This window comes from Protopterus annectens, chromosome 16.part0 (genome assembly GCF_019279795.1).
Source record: "Protopterus annectens isolate FY-2018-M chromosome 16.part0, PAN1.0, whole genome shotgun sequence".
In the NCBI taxonomy this organism is placed as follows: Eukaryota; Metazoa; Chordata; order Ceratodontiformes; family Protopteridae; genus Protopterus; species Protopterus annectens.
Genome location: NC_056750.1, coordinates 739,252,929 through 739,270,576, shown reverse-complemented (window position 1 = coordinate 739,270,576; position 17,648 = coordinate 739,252,929).

Here is a 17,648-nt window from a genome sequence, read left to right as displayed (position 1 = left end):
TTCCCATTGGTTTAATAGAATTGCTCATGCTTACTGATGACTACACAGGCATCTAATGTTTTGTCCGACTCTGATTAAGCAGTATGCATTTAGCTTTTGCTCAGTTTCTGTTTCAGAGAGTCAAGCTGCCTAGCTTTACTTCATTATAATAAATTCTTCATGGAATCCCAACACCTTCTTGCAAGATGAAGAAGGTGATCTTTTGTATAGGACAAGGATTCATGTCATAATTAGTTATTTTACTGTAATGCTCACATGTAATCTTTTCCCTTCAATTAGTAAGCATCAAACTGTTTGACTAGTCACTGAGGCTAGCATGCTGTCATCGGTCTAGATGTCATGTTTTGAAAGACTTCTAGCATGTCTGAAAAGCCATGAGCCAAAGTAGATTGTAACAGGATGTCAATTTTGTTTCAGTTGATGTAGTGGACCTCTGTTTTATGTATTCCACACTCTGCTGGAGTTGTTGGCACCCTGATGCGAGCAAATATTGACCACCATGATGTTAGAATGTTAATTTTCGGACCGCTTACTGAAAACAATTATTTGTTTTTCGAGGGTAAGGACTTTAAATGGAGAACTGGTATTGATATGGGGGCAAACTGTGCCCCAACATAAGCCAACAGGGTGATGCATGTATGGGAAACAAGGTATGTTTATTAGAGTGAAAGGTTTTGATATGTACGGCTATAGCCGCACTTTTTTAGATAACATTTTGATATGGATAGGTGAACCGTAACATTTGATTGTTTATTGAAATTTTGAAAACAACAACTGATTTTTTTTAAAAAATTGCACACTGCTTGTCTTCTGATTCTGTGAAATACCTAGATATGACTATTTATAAAAACCTTACTGACTCAAAACTTTTTTCTGTAATATATAGTAAGCCCACATTTTGCAATTCTTACATAGATTATCAAAGTTATCATCCACACAAACCAAAGGCTAGTATAGTTAATGGTCAAATGGTGAGTGTCATGAATGACCTTCAGTGAAGTGCCTTCATGGAAGGACTTAGTTACTTTAAAGACTTTTTAGAATGAGGGTATGCACTTGACATGCTTACAAGTACCGAACTGAACATTTTGAATGAGAGAAATGGTAGATTTACACCAATTATGACTAAAGTGGCGGTAAATAATCTAATAGCCAGGACAGAAATAAAGTTATGAATGATAAAAATCCCTTACTCCCACCTGGATTCTCTTGTTATAAAATCTTTGCTAACTGGTTTAAAATGAAAATTGGGGCTTAAATTAAGTTTGTTTCTTAAAAACAGAAATAATTTTAAGAATTTACTGGAGTGCATACCCCACAGTAAAAGTATAAAACTACTAGAATGTTTAAGTGTGTAGCCTGTGCACAATGCCCAGTTATACCCGAGGGGAAAGAAGTTTGTGTGCCACCTGATTTTGTAGTTAATTGCAAAGAGAAACCATCCTGTGGAGGTTTGGGGGTTGTTTATATTGGAAAATGGGATTCTTGCAATGCTTTCAACATTGGAAAGTCTCAACACACTGAGGAAATGCATTTACTGGCATGGGAATAAAGAAAGACACATGATGCAACAAATACATTATACAGGCACTCTATAACATGACAGACTTTTGTGCAAATTAAATTTTGTATCTTGGAAAAGGTGGTATAACCCCTGAAGCGTGGTGACTAAAAAACTCAGTTAGAGGCTTGTGAACTTTTCTGGCAGATTAAATTCAAGTGCAACAGTGTTTCCAGGATTAAATTATTCCATTTCTCTCAGCAGTCTGTTTAAGATGACAGCTACTATTTTAGAATAAAAAGTTTATTTTCAACACTGCATTTTGTATAAATGTGCTTTTTACTGTAGTGTTTTAAAATAACTTTGTCTTCACTGTGTGTTTTAAAAGCATTTGATCATGTGATGCTTTTACTAGCCTTGTTACTTTTCTATGTTAACGGCATGCGGTGTTAAGTAGGATTCATTTTGCACAAGTCGGATTCTTTAGATGAAAACAGTATATTAAAACTGTGTTTGCCATATTCTACTGCCTTGGACTGATGGGTTTTCATCTGACCTGGTCTTTATTGCATGTTTGAGGGAGGATTTTTTTTTTTGGTTTATATAAAGTCTAAAGTCTATCAAAAAGTGGAAGACCGATCATTTTTACGACTGTTGATACATATAACATCCGAATCATCATCATTATCAACCATCCGTTTTTTTCCCGATTTAAAAATGGTCATGGTGTCATGTAAACTGTTGCCAACTCTCAATTAAGTGTCACTTTCCTATCTTGTTAGATAGTCATGCCTAACTGTCATATGACTTTTCTCACACAATCCATCCACCTCTTTATTTGACACCCTCGTTTCCTCTTGCCTTCTTCATATCTGTTACAAGTCATCTTCACCAGACAGTCTTTTGCTTTTCCAGAACACGTGCCCAAACCACTGTAATTTGTTCTCTTTAACCTTCTCTGCAATTGGGTTCTCCTCCGATGTCAGCATTTCTTCATCTGTCCCACAGTGTGCATCTGACCATCTGTCTCATGCTCTTCATCACCTCCAGCTTCCTCAACTGATCTCCGTTTACCACCAATATTTCTATACCATATAATAATACTAGTCACAAAATGTTTTGTACATCTCACTTATCAACTTCTTTGGCATTCATTTGTCATACACTACCCTTGACATACTGTGGAAGTTGGCTGCAGTCCCTCTGATTCCAGCTATGACCTCTTTGTTCAGACATCACTTTCCATCTACCACCCCTCCCAGATATATGAAGCTGGGAAACTGTTTCACTATTTTTCCTTCTATCTCAATTCTCAACTTCTACTGATTTACTGCCATTGCAACTGCCTTATCTGTACTCAGATTTATCTCATGTACCCTCAGTTTTGCATTCGATTACCCTACCCTACCCTTTGCTGACGTTCTTGCTCAGAGTCTGCATGTAATGCCACATTGTTTGCATACAGCAACTTTGTTGATCTGTACACTCTATCTGATTTGTAATGCAGTCCATCACAAGTGCGAACAGCAGGGGACTTAAAGCTGAACCTTGATGAACTCCCACTGGCACCCCTCTGTGATGTCAAGCACTGTTCGTACTTGAATCTTTGTATCATTGTTCATTCTCTGCACAAACTTTATCAATGCTTCTGGCAGTTTGAACCACTGCAGAGCTTTGCTTTCACCAAGTCTAGGAATGGACATTTGGAGTCTTTCTTCACATCTAGCTTCTTCCAGCTATCTGTGTCAGTGCTAATATTGGGTCAGTTGTGTTGCATCCTGATCTTAATTCAGACTGCTGATCTTCAGTCTTACTTTCCACTACTCTGCATTTAATTATTTCTGATGAGTTTCTACTACTCTGCATATTTGTTGAAAAATAAACCTTCTAGAACCCTCCTGCAGTGTGATATGAGTAACTTCCTGCTGCCCACAATTGTGGATGTTTTATTTGTTTTTGTACACTGGCAATAGTATATGAATTCTCCAGTTATCTGGGGTATTCCCCATACTGCTATGAGATCCCTCAAAAGCCATTTCTTCTGTATCCCACTTTACATCTTGATCATATCGCTTGTGATCTAATCTGAGCCTGCTGCTTTACCTTACTTCATTTTCCTTAGTGCTTTTCTTACATCAGTGGTGGGCTCCACCTCATCTTTCATCTTAGGCTAGAGTGTATATAAAAAGTCTACACACCCCTGCTAAACTGCAAGGTTTTTGTGAAACAAAAAAATGAGACCACAATAAATCATTTCATAATGTTTCCCACCTTTAATGTGACCTATAACCTGTACAATTCAATCGAAAATCAGACAAATCTGTTAGGGGAAAAATATAAAAAATAAAAAAATGTACAATAAGCTGATTGCACAAGTGTGTCCACCCTTAAACTAATACTTTGTTGAAGAACCTTTTGATTTAATTACAACACTCAGTCTTCTTGGGTATGAGTCTATCAGCATGGCACATCCTGACTTAACAATATTTGCCAACTCTTCCTTGCAAAAGTGATCCAAATCTGTCCGATTGCAAGGGCATCTCTTGGGTACAGCCCTCTTCAACTCACCCCACAGATTTTCTATTGAATTTAGGTGCTAATGAGGAGCTTTGTTTGATATAGACAGGTAGTTTGTTCCAAAGTATGGGAAGTCTCTCGGACATGAATCTATCCCTCCAGCATGTTCTGTTTATTGTGGTGACAAGGTTTAGGTCCCTAGAGCGTGTAGCTCAGAGGGATTGGGATTTCTTTAAGTGGAGCATGTCCAACAGCTCTGGGTTTGACATAACTTTGTATGTTAGGCAGATATCTCCTCTGAGTAGGCGATATGCGACAGAGTAAAGCTGGAATTTTTTGAGATGGTCTGCATAGGGCATCTGTTTGAGGCTGGTAATCCTCTCTTTGAGGTATTTCTGTGGCCTTTCCAGTTGTTGTAGATGTCTTCTGAGGTACATACCAAAAGGGACATTGTACTCTATAATGGGTCTAATGAGTGATGAGTAGAGGGGAACAATGACCTCTTTTTTTCCAGGATGAGAACCCTTTTGTGATGAGGTGTGCCACATAGAAGTATTTCCTGACTACTGTGATAATGTGATTGTCAAAGGAGAGACTACTGTCCACCTATGTCCCAAGGTCTCTTAGCACACTTTCGGTGTTAAGTAGACTACCACCTATGTGGTAGCTCATAGGTACAGAGGTTTTACCTAAGGGGATGACAATGCACTTTTTGGCACTGAGCTTGAGGCCATGGCTTTAACACTGGGCATCTGTCTCGGTGAAGCCCTTTTGTAGGATGTCTACATCGTTAGGTGTTTTGATTATGGCTCCTAGTTTGTAGTCATCTGTGAACTTTGTTAGCCAAAGACCTTCTGTGTTAGCCTGTACTTCAGAAAAGTAGATACCAAACAGGAGAAGACCCAAGACTGAACCCTGTGGTACTTCACTTTTCACAGGTCTGAAGTCGTATTTGGAGTCTGCTACTTTCACAGTGTGGGTTCTGTCAGTGAGCCAGTTGTCAACCCATCTTGTGACATAGGGATTTATACCTAGTTTAGTGAGTTTATCTATAATTCCAAAGTGGGGAATGGTGTCAAAAGCCTTGGCAAGATCTAGATAGGCTGTGTGAACCACCTTACCGTCATCTACGGCTTTGGTGACTGCTTCAAAGATGTCTGTCAGGTTTAGGAGACATGATCTGCCTTTTTCAAACCCGAATTGGGTGGGGTCCAGAGTTTGGAGATTACCAATGTCTTTGTTTATAAGTTCCATGATGATATGTTCCATGGCCTTGCAGTCCAGACTCATTAGGCTAATGGGGCGGTAGTTCCTGGAGTCTTTGATGACTCCCCCTTTGTGGAGTGGGATAACCATCACTGTACACCATTCAGTGGGCACAAAGCCTGAGGTGAAGCTATGATTGAACATGGTGCTTTAGTGGGGTGCCAGTTCATTCTGTAGTTCATGTAGAATGCAGCCTGGGATATTGTCAGGTCTCATGGTTGCTGTGTTCTTGGCTTTGGAAAGTGTGGTTTTTACCTGTGCAGCCATGATTACAGGAACTTTGCATTCTTCCGGTATAGAGATGGGCCCTTTAGGGGGTGAGAGGGGGGTAAAGTTACCACTGAACCTATCTGCCAGGATGTGTGCAATATCATTTGATACTGTATATTTAGTGCCATTGTGCTGTAACTCAGAGCAGATCTGAGTTTTGCCATTGACATAGCTATATAATGCTTTCTGGTTGTCTTAAGAATCAGTGGCGATTTTGTTTTCATAACTAGCTTTGCAGGATTTTATGAGGGATCTCAGCTTCTTACTGAGGCTGACCAGGGAGTTCCTCCAATCAAGGGATTGTACTCTTTTTTTTGCAAAAGTTTCTTTCTTCTGTTGTAGAGTTTGTTTATGGCAGGGGACCACCAGATTGGCTTCCTTTTTTGGAGGATAGCATCTTGGCTCTGTTAGGGATAGCATGATCCATGCCCTCTTGTAAGTGCTATAATGTGCATTTGTGTAGAATTCAACAGTCATACCTCTACTGTCCATCTGCATGGGTGTCATGAAGTTTGCCACTTCTGTCTTAAGAAGCGTGAAGTTGGCTTTGGAGAAACTTTTTACGGTGGTTTCCCTAATGGGTGGCGGGAGCAGGATTAGCTTGTGTTTGGATCTGACCAACGATGAATTGACCTCTGGTGTGGAACACTGATCATCCATGTTGGTAATGACCAGGTCTAAGATATTGCTGCCCCTGGTGGGGGTGTGGATATGTTGATCCAAGGCATTGGAATTTATGAATTCCAGAAAAAGTTGAGCAAAAGAGTTGGTACATGAGTAGTTTTCTCAGTTAATGATGGGATAGTTGAAATTGCCCATTATTAGGGTACTGGGTTGTACCCTAATATTTTCCAGTGTATCAAGAAATGAGGAGTGGGAATTCTGGGGCATGGTGGTGGGGGATCTGTAGCAAGTTACAATTAAGACTGCGGTCTTGTCCAGAGTTAGTTGCACTTGGATAATCTTGGATGCATTATGCTGAGCAACTGGCGTGGAGGTGTGGATATCCTTAATGAATATGGACACATTTCTGCCTTTAGTCTTTCGGTCGAGGTTAGGTGGCCAAAATGCATGGTATGAATTATAGCCTGGTAATTCAGGGGTGTTCTCTAGAGCCTTGAACCAGGTCTCTGTCACTGCACAGATGTTAATGTTCTCCATTTTAAGGAGTGCCTCAAGTGAATGCATTTTGAGGTTTAGACTTCTAGCATTGAGTAGCATTCCCGTCAGATTTTGCTTGCTTGTACCTGTTATGGTGGTGAATTTGTCATTTCAACCGTGTCTAAAAAAGGAACTATAGAGGTGGCAAGAGCCTTATCCAGTATCCAGAGTGACAAGGACTACAGGTAAAGGCCATTTCTGGCAAAGCATCGTGGTCTGTCGATCATGTCATCCCAGGCAGACAGATACTGGATCTCCTTATAATGACACCAGAAGCTTAGCCAATTGTTGAAGTCAATCATTTTGTCCTTGTACTGTGGTATCATTCTGGGTTATGGCAGGATACTACTCAGGGCTAGGGTCATACCTGCCTGGGCTACAAGATCAGAGAGCTCCTCCATGTCTCTTTTAATGTAGTCGAGGGAGGTATGCCTCAGGTCATTCACACCAACATAGACAATGACAGAGTCGTATTTGTAGTTGTGGAGTGACCTGAGTGCATGCGTTATGTGGTGGATCCTGGCACCCGATATGCAGCTGACAGTAATTTTCTTCTTGTTTAGCCTGGTGAGTGGAACATCAGTGTGCCTGACTATAGAGTCACCTTTGCATAGAGTGTTGGGTGCATTGTTATGCCTTATGGGTTGTGGCTGATTGGCACACTAAGTTTGTGGGCTATGTGTCATTTGGGTTGTGTTGGGGGGGTGGAGGTTGCTTGCATTTCTGCTTTGGAGGTCTCTGTTGCTTGAGCAGATTTTTATTGAGAGCCTCCGCAAATGTAGGTGTGTGTGTTGTGTTTCTGTGTGTCTGTTTTGGTGGTTAGGTTTTGAGGGACTATGTGATGAGTGTGGTGTGGTACAAGTGTTTACCTTCTCCTCTTGACCGTCTAGTCCAGTCTTGGGTGAAGAGAGCTTTGCTTCCAGTTTGGTTATATAAGTGCATCTCTCACAGGTTGTAGTGTTGGTTGGTAGGAGGAGAGGGTTGTCTGTGTACATGAGTCAATTGCTGCATTGCCCCAAGATGCCCAGATTCATCAGTTAGACAGGAGAAAAGCAAATGTCAAAGGTCTGTTACCAGCCTAGCTGTCCCACTATCACTTATATGTTAAACATGCTACGGTTTTACAATAGGTGAGCATGTATGATATGTTAAATATGCTACGGTTTTACAATAGGGGAGCATGTATGATATGTTAAACATGGTATGGTTTTATAATAGGGGAACATGTATGATATGTTAAACATGCTATGGTTTTACAATAGGGGAGCATGTATGATATGTTAAACATACTATGGTTTTACAATAGGGGAGCATGTATGATATGTTAAACATGCTATGGTTTTACAATAGGGGAGCATGTATGATATGTTAAACATGCTATGGTTTTACAATAGGGGAGCATGTATGATATGTTAAACATGCTATGGTTTTACAATAGGGGAGCATGTATGATATGTTAAACATGCTATGGTTTTACAATAGGGGAGCATGTATATAACAGCTCCCTTCTGTTTCCATGTTCATGCTGAATGTCTAGGATTTGCATATTCACTTAGCACCACTCTTCACAGATTACTGCTAGGAAAATCTGCAGCCCCAAACTGTATGAATTCTGGACTAGATCTGCTTAGCTGGGATGCTAAATTACTGCTGCTTCTTTTGTCCTGTTTTATCCTAGATAAGGAAGGTGTAATGGTGTCATAATTGCTGTGTGTGATATTATTTGTAGTCCTAAGTATTCATGCTTTAAACTGTCTCAGCTAGAGCGTCTTCTGTGTAGAGACATGCGTGAATGGGCATACCTTCATTGAAGGTTGTGCATCAGGGCTGGTAACTCGGCACGTAAAACTCACCTACCAATCATTAGCGGACCGGAGTTCCGCTGTGGCGACCCCTAACCGGGAAAAAGCCAAAAGACACAACAACAACAATGTCTTTTTGATTCTATATGCTCTCCCCATGCTCCTCTCATCATGTTACAGCTATTCCCCATTTTTGACTTATTTTCTCACTACAACTTTAAGTTAAGTTAGGTCTTGCAACCAGTACAATGTTTGTATGTTCCCAATGTATTGCATTATGGCATAATGGAGTACATTAACTTTTATTTTGCCATGTTTGTTTTGCTAATTCATCTTTTCATTATTTCATCAATTGTTTGTCCTTTTTCAAATTTTTGAATTTCACTTGGAATGTTATATTGTATTTTTATTTATAGACCTTTATGGAATAAGATAGGCCATTTCTTTGCAATTTTCGTAACCCACCCGTTCTGTAATTTTAAGAAATTACTCCAGTTAGACGATGACTAACTGGTTTCTTGCATGTAAGAATGTGTTTGGCATTATTATAAGTTTGGCATTACTAAATACAGGTCAAAAGAATCTGACAGGCATTTAGCATTCCATATAGGAAATGTAATGTTTTTTACCCTTCCAGGTGATAACTTGAGAATCATGTTTTTTAAAATGACTTGCATGTTTTAACTGCATCTCAGCATTGAAGGCAAGTTATTTTCAGTAAAGCTCAAGAGACATCAGTATGGTGAAAATAATCAGGTGCCAAAAACAAGGAATTAAGCTAATATTGTACAAAAAATTTTATATTGAGAATTGTTTCGATGACAATAATATTTCTGCTTAGATCACTAACTGCCTGTAAGATCTGGAAAATTAAATTTGATTGCATTTTATTAAAACTATCATTGTATATTCTATAAACTAGTTTAGTTTTCCTTTACGAAACCCCTCTGACAATCTTATATCATTAAATCTGATTTTTCATGAGTGGTAGTTAACAGCTTTATCAAACAAACTAACAGCCATACAAAACAATCCATACTTATTATTACAGATTTTAAGATATCTAACTATTATAATCATTTGCATCAGGAAACTCTGACTTAACTTTGCTTGAAATAGTAAACGAATATCAAATGAAAGAAAGGACAGCCAACGTCCAGTACTAAGCAGACTTTGTACAACATGTGTTCCTAGACATTGTCATGACTCTGATACATGTATGTCATGCATACTCCGCAACATGCTGTACCATCTGTACGTGTGAATAGAATTTATTCAAGGTCGGTATTCACAGTGTGCAATAAAATTTAATGCTACCTACAATCCCGCTAACAAAATACACTGATATGTAAAGATGAAACGGGCTCATGAGTTAATCCTACCAGCAGAAGTTGAGAATCATGGTAGCTACCAAACAGGATAATTTAGCATAATTTAGCTGTACTAAAATTTTCCACTGTGAAATTCTATTAACCATTATCTGTGTCATTTTTTGTCAATTTATTGCATATTATTATCTAATCATCATAACCTTCTCTCTATTATTTTGAATATTATTTATGTATTAAATTCTGTATTTAGAGCTTTTTTACCCAGTCCTCCACTGAAAATGGGTTTCTGACCCAATAGACTTTACAGGTCATGACATGGCAATAAATAAGTGAATAAAATAAATAACAGTTTATGCATTACAGGTTATTTTTCTCATAATTTTACTTTACCCCCTCCAAAAAGAGTAATCTTGCCTGATATAGCAATGTTTCTGTAATACTTGATTACTAAGTAATGTAATATGTTTGTATTCACATAAAAGTGAAGCAAAATGTGTAAAACCTAGTTTTACAACATGCATTATAATATTTCAAAGAGCACTAATTTGAGGCAAGTTTGGATTTTGATTTATTTATTTATCATTTGTTTATCGGGAAAGTCCGACTTGGAACGATGCCAATTTTCAGCGAAGGCCCAGGGAGAAATGCTCCAGATGTATGTCTTTGTAATATGGGAGGAAACCAGAGCACCCGGAGGAAACCCACATGAATGCAGGAGGACATGCAGACTGCGCACAGAAGGCACCCTAGCCGAGAATCGAACTGGAGAACCTCTTGCTGTGAGGTGACAGCACTACCATTTTGGTATCATCTTTTCTGATCAACTAAAATTATCTTTGAAGAATCTAGTAAACAATTTGATTTGCAACACTTCTGCTGTCCTTTCTGTTAGGGATAAAAAGACCTCATTTAGTAATCATGCGCTTCTGAATTTGGAATGCTTGCAAGAACTTCATATCAATTGGAAATTACTATTGAAATAGTAGGTCTTTTACAGTAAGTATCTTCACTTTTAAATTCTTCCCCTCTTTTTGATTTTTAGGATACTTGCATGGACTCTGAATTAGGACCTGACCATTATTTTCGTGTTTGATTAGGAGGAGTCATTCCCAGTATGTTAATCGGTAACTTATTTTTATGTCTGGTTTATTTTGCTGCTGTCTGCCTTTAAGAAATTCTACAACGTCCATTGATAAATGAAGTCCCAGGTCCCGGTATTCTCAAACACAATACTCTAAGAAATACTTGCATTCAGCTCATTATTTTTAGTACGCCACCAATTATATCAACAGTTCAAAGAAATGAATTGTGGTATTCAGTGCAAGAGTGCACTGTCACTAACCCATTTTTCTGAATTGCACACAAGACCACACCAGATGATGATGCAGAACCTGGGACTTACTTATCTCTGTATTGCCGAGCAACACTACAGTGCATGACCATATATGACAACAACATATTGGATGAATTACAATACAAATTAGTTGTAGTAAGTGCTTGTTATGGCATGATGAAGAGGATTCAGCAGCCTTAAGTTGTGGTGCTCTGTGCTGCAGGCTTGAAAGTGATTTACGAATGACTTGGAGACATTAGTATATTCCTGTGGTACTGGGGTCATTGCTATGTTATAGCACTGAGGGGCACTGATGCTGTGCCTGCTGTCATTGGCTAGCATTTGATACTTCTGTGTGGGTGTAGGTGTTAGTAGGATCATTTGCACTGTAATGGACCCTGTTGCTGGTACAGATAACTTAACCTCAGTGCTAGTATGTTCATCACTGTCTATTGAGTAAAGCACTTGAGGGGAAAGGAAATTGCTACTGCCGCTAACACAACAACCTGTTGAGACTTTATGAATAGTGTGCAGTTGGATAGTTGGGCTGCTTACTATCAGGTAGGTGGTTGACATACTGCAGATCAGGATTGCACAGTAGGATTTGTGTTTTTTTCTGTGTGTTAGTGAGGCCTATGAATTTAACAGGTCCTTGTCTGCCCTTCTTTCATGCACACTGAATATCGCTTAACATCAATATGTATGGCACATGTATAGCACACTAGAAATGATCAAAAATGCTTCATTTTTCATTTGTCAGTAAAAAAAGGCAAATATGTTGCAGAAAGTCTTGTGTGGTATTATTTTTGGTTTATGAACTTATCACATTACTTTTGTGCTTTGTGTAATTTTGTGCAATAGAAATCTGAATTACACCCTAACCTTAATTCTTAAAACTTGAGAAATGAGGCCTTACCCATCCTTTTTTGCTAGTAGCAAGCATTGTATGATCTGATCAAAATAATTGTGTGACCTACAGCTAATGTTTTTCAGCTTTCTGACTTAACACACATTTTTTCTATCCAAGTTGTTCAAGCATGTGAAATGCATAGGACTATTGTGATTATTATATTTTTCTGGAATACAACTTCTCCTATTATTGCAGGATCTGTCAGATGTAAAAAATCATCCCTTTTTGAATAAATGTTAAAAGGTCATCACTCTCCAGTTGGTCGAGTAAACCTATGGCTGTCATGCTGTTTATTCTTGCTGTATTGTTTAGAGCAGTCATTGTTTCCTCCATAGAGAAACAGTAAGTTTGAACATCACTCACAGTAGAATGCATTATTAACGCTTGAAGTGCTTTGACATTTGCTTCTGCTGCAGGCCACTTGATTCAATTAACTGTGTGAAATGATTTTTATGACTAATATAGTAGCTATGCAATGCATGTAACGCAATAATTATGCTCCAAAGCTGGGGAAAAGAGGGGGTTTATTAGGCACTCCCTTACTGCTGTTCATATTTAGTCTTGCACTGCTATGTTAACAGAAGCACAGCAGAAAGCGATTAAATACTTTGTGCTTAATTTCTGAGAAAGTCTGAATGAAGTAGGAGGTATTTAATATCTTCCTCATGTTAGACCATGTTGGCCGCCCTCCAGTCAGTGGTGTTAAGTACGTAATATCTTAGAAAGCTGTAAAACATTTACTGCTACTACACTTTTTCTTCCAGTATTCACTTAGCATTTTATAGGTTTATAGGTAAGTACTAGGCTATCTGCCCGATGGCATCTATAAGTATAGCCAGAATGTGTTGGCTTTTGCCGCCCCCTTAGATTACTTCCCTGTGTCTCTGTCCAGCAGAGCCATTAGTTCCCTGTGCCTCTGTCCAGCAGAGGCACTGTAGTGATCCCTGGGGTAAATTTTCTGTTTCCCATCCACTCGTCAAGGTTTCTCTTGAAGTATGGTAGTGAGAGCTCTGCCTTATGTAAATTGCAATCCTGTTCCAAAGCATGGGGAGTCTCTGGGACAGGAATCTATCCCTCCAGCATGTCCTGTTTATCGTTGTGGTGAGGTTTAGATCCCTAGAGCATGTGGTTCTTGGGGATTTGTTTTTTTTTTAGGTGGAGCATGTCCATCAATTCTGGGTTGGACATGGCCTTGTATGTCAGGCAGAGATCACCTCTAAGTAAACGGTATGCAACCGAGTACAGCTGGAGTTTCTTCAGTCAGGCGACACAGGGCATCTGTTTGAAGCCAGTAATCCTCTTGGTGAGGTACTTCTGTGGTCTTTCCAGCTGTTGCAGGTGTCTTGTAAGGTACATCCCAAATGAGGGCGTTGTACTCTCTGATGGGTCTGATGAGTGATGAGTAGAGGGGCACAATAACCTCTTTTGTTCTAGATGCAAACCCTTTTGTGATTAGATGGACCACATAGAAGGATTTTCTAACCACCTTGGCAATATGATTATCAATGGAGAGATTACTATCTACTTGGGTCCCCAGATCCCTTATTACATTTTCTCTATTTAGAGGACTACCATGTATGTGGTAATTTGCAGGTACTTTGTTTTTTCCAAAGGGGATGACTATGCACTTTTTGGCATTTAGCTTGAGGTCATGATTTTGACACCAGGTATCTGTCTCAGTGAGACCCTTCTGGAGGATGTCTGTATCAGCTGGAGAGTCAGTTATAGTCCCCAGTTTGCAGTCATCTGAGAACTTGGTCAGCTATAGTCCTTCTGTGCTTGCCTGTACCTCTGAGAAATATTTACCGAACAGGAGGGGTCCCAGGACTGAGCCCTGGGGGATGCCACTTGTAACCGGTTTAGAGTCAGACCTAGAGCCTGCAACTGTCACTGTGTGGGTTCTATCCATGAGCCATTTGGCAGCCCATCTCATGACATAGGGGTTTATGTTAAGGCTGATGAGCTTGTCTATAATACCAGAATGGGGAATGGTGTTGAAAGCCTTTGTGAGGTCTAGATAGGCTGTGTGGACCTCCTTTCCCTCATCTAAAGCCTTGGTAACTGTCTCAAAGAAGTCCACCAGGTTAAGGAGGCAAGATCTGCCCTTAACAAAGTGAAACTGGGTAGTGTCCAATGTTTGGAGTTTTCCATTGTCTCTGTTAATGAGTTCCATGTTGATGCGCTCCATAGCCTTGCAGACCAGGCTAGTCAGGCTTATAAGGAGATAGTTCCTGGGGTCTGTTGTGGCTCTACCTTTGTAGAATGGGATAACTGTTGCTGTGTGCCACTCTATGTGTACGTAGCCTGTAGAGAGGCTGAGTTTGAACAGTGTGTTTAGGTGAGGGGTTAGTTCATTTTGGAACTTGTGTAAGACACAGCCTGGGACACCGTCCGGTCCCATTGAAGCTATGTTTTTGGCTTTGGATAGGGCTGTTTTAACCTGTGTGTCAGTGATTGCTGGGGCTGTACATTCTTTTGGTATGGTTATGAGCCCTTTAGGGGGTGGGTGAAGTTTGCACTAAACCTGTCTGCAGAATGTTGGCAATATCAGTTGGTTCAATGTATTTTGTGTCATTCTGCACTAACTCAGAGCAGATCTGAGAGTTTCCACTTAGGTTCTTGACATAGCTAAAGAATGCTTTGTGGTTATCTTTGGAGTCCTTGATAATTTTTCTTTTGACGCTAGCCTGAGATGATTTTATGAGGGATCGTAATTTCTTGCTGATACTGATCAGGGATGTCATTCCTTCTTGGGATTGTACTCTTTTCTGTACTAGTTTCCTCCTTCTATTGTATAGCTTATTTATGGGGTCCACCAGACTGGTTTCCTTTTCTTGAAGGAGTGAGTCTTATTTTTTTTAGGGATAGCATGATTCATGCATTCTTGCAGGTGCTCATAGAGTTCCTTTGTAAGGGATTCATCAGCTTGGACAGCGTTGTCCTTTAGCATGCGGGCCGTGAACCTTTCCACCTCGGTCTTAAGTAACATGAAGTTTGCTTTTGAAAAGTTTTACAATGTAGTTTCCTTGATTGGGGGTGTGGGCGGAATGTGGATATCCAGAGTGATTAGTCTATGGTCAGATCTAACCAGCGAGGGGTTGACCTCCGGTGTAGAACACCGATTGCCCATGTTGGTGATGACCAGGTCCAATATGTTGTCCTCTCTGGTGGGGGTGTTGACCAGTTGATCCAGGGCATTCGAGTTTATAAATTCTAGAAAGCAATGGGCAAGGGAGTTAGTACTTGAGTAGTTCTCCCAGTTAATGTTTGGGTAATTGAAATCACCAATTATTAGGGTGTTTCGTGGGACCTTCATATTTTCCAGTTTCTCCAGAAACGCGGAATGGGGTCCTGGGTCATGGTGGGTGATCTGCAGCAAGGTACAATTTGAATTTCAGTTTTGTCTGTTAGTTGCACATGAATGATCTCTGAGGCATTGTGCTGTGCCACTAACCTGGAGGTGTGGGTATCCTTGATGAATATGGATACACCCCCGCCTTTTGTGTTTCGGTCTGGGTTCTGTGGCTCAAAAGTATGGTATGAGTTATAGCCTGGTAGTGCTGGGGTACTCTCTGGAGCCTTAAGCCAGGTTTCTGTTACTGCACAGATATCGATATTCTCCATACTGAGGAGTGCCTCGAGTGCATGCATTTTGAGGTTTAGACTTCTGGCGTTAAGTAGCATTACCTCAGTTTTTGGTTACTTGTGCTATTTACAGTGGTGGCTTTGTCTTTTGAGTCTTGCCTACAAAAAGGCACTATGGGGGCGGAAAAACTCTTGGCCAGTATTCAAAAGCCTAAAGGTGACATGTGCAAGCCATCTCTTGCGAAGCAACATGGCATGTCGAGCATGTCATCCCAGGTGGACAGATGCTGGATCTCCTTTGATTGACACCAGAAACTTAGCCAATTGTTGAAATTGATCATGTTTTTCTTTATACTGTGGCATCATTCTTGGTGAGGGCAGAATGCTACTCAGAGTCAGGGTCATACCAGCCTGGACTGTGTGATCAGAGAGCTCTTCCATATCTCTTTTCATGTAGTCCAGGGACGTAGTCTCAGGTCATTCACACCAACATGAACAATGACAGAGTCATATTTGTACTTGTTCTGGAGTGACCTAAGGGCTTGTGTTATGTGGTGGATATTAGCGCTTCACAGGCAGTTAACTGTAATCTTCTCCATGTCCAGCTTAGTTAGTGGGATATCAGTGTGCCTGACTATAGAGTCACCTATTACTAGTGTGTTGGGTATGTTATTTTGCCTTAAGTGCTGTGATTGCATGGCACACTGATTATGTGAAGTATTTGTTTCATGGTTCATGATGGGGTGTGGAGGTTGCTTGGGTGTCTGCTTTGGAGGTCTCTGTTGCTTTTCCAGATTTTTATTTAGAGCCTCCGAGTATGTTTTTGTGTATTTAAGTGTGCTATTTGCCGGTGTTGGTTTAGTAGGTCTATGTGCGACTGGTGGTGTGCTGCAAGTATTTTCCTTGTCCTCTTGACTGTCAGTTCCAGTCTTGGGTTGAGAGAGCTTTGCCTCCAGTTTGGCTGTATAATTGCATCTTTCGCATATATTAGTGTTTGGTGGTAGGAGGAGGTTGTCTGTGTACACGAGACAGTTGTAACATTGCCTCAAAATGCCCAGATTCATCAGTTGGACTGGAGAGTACACCTGAAACTGCTCTTTGGACATGCAAGAATAGGTAAATTGAGCTGTTTTACTGATTGGCTGGTAGGGCCGATTAGAGAGCCTTGTCCTTCTGGACTGTATAGGGAGTCTAGTGCTAGGGTTCATTAGAGCTTGCTATGAGTTTTGAGCAAGTGCTAGGCTGTGAAATGAATGGTTTGAGTGCTAAAGTTGAATGTTTGTCTAGTTCCGAGGGAAAAATTGAAGAGTAGACTTTGTGAAGCCAGGAATAGTTTAACCCTAGCTAACCAGCACTGTCCGGCATGCAAAAGCGTGCTAATGCGGTTTTTATAGCAGTAAAATGAAAGAGAGAGAAATTAGCCCAAAATGGCCAATAAGCTACTAACTTCTGGGCTACAGCAAACAAGGCGCAGAAATTTCAGAAAGAAACCGATCAAATAAGCAGGAACAATAAGCCTTTTACCAGAAATTCCAAGCTCAGAAGGGTTGAATCCAGCATCTCCTCCCACAAGAGTGCAGACCACAAGCCTTCTTAATGTAAAATAACTGGCTTGAATCCCAAGTGCTTAAACCAGAACTAATACACTTTTAGAATAACAGACACTGAGCCTTCAATCAGCAATTCCCAAATTAGAAAGATGTAAGCTACCTGTCCTGCCACAACAATGCAGTCCACAAACTTTCTTAATGTAAAACAACTGGTCTAAAGCCCAAGTGCTTAAACCAAAAGGCTTTGAATAACAGTTACAATTTAATCAGGCTACTACCAAGCAGTAATAACTGCAGCAGAATAATACAACTGAGTATTTTTAAGAAGAAGCACAAGCAAAATAAGGTAATAAAGTGGGAAAAAACACAATTACAGTAAAAGCAGATGAATAAAGTGCAATTTTTTTAATAACAATAGAAAA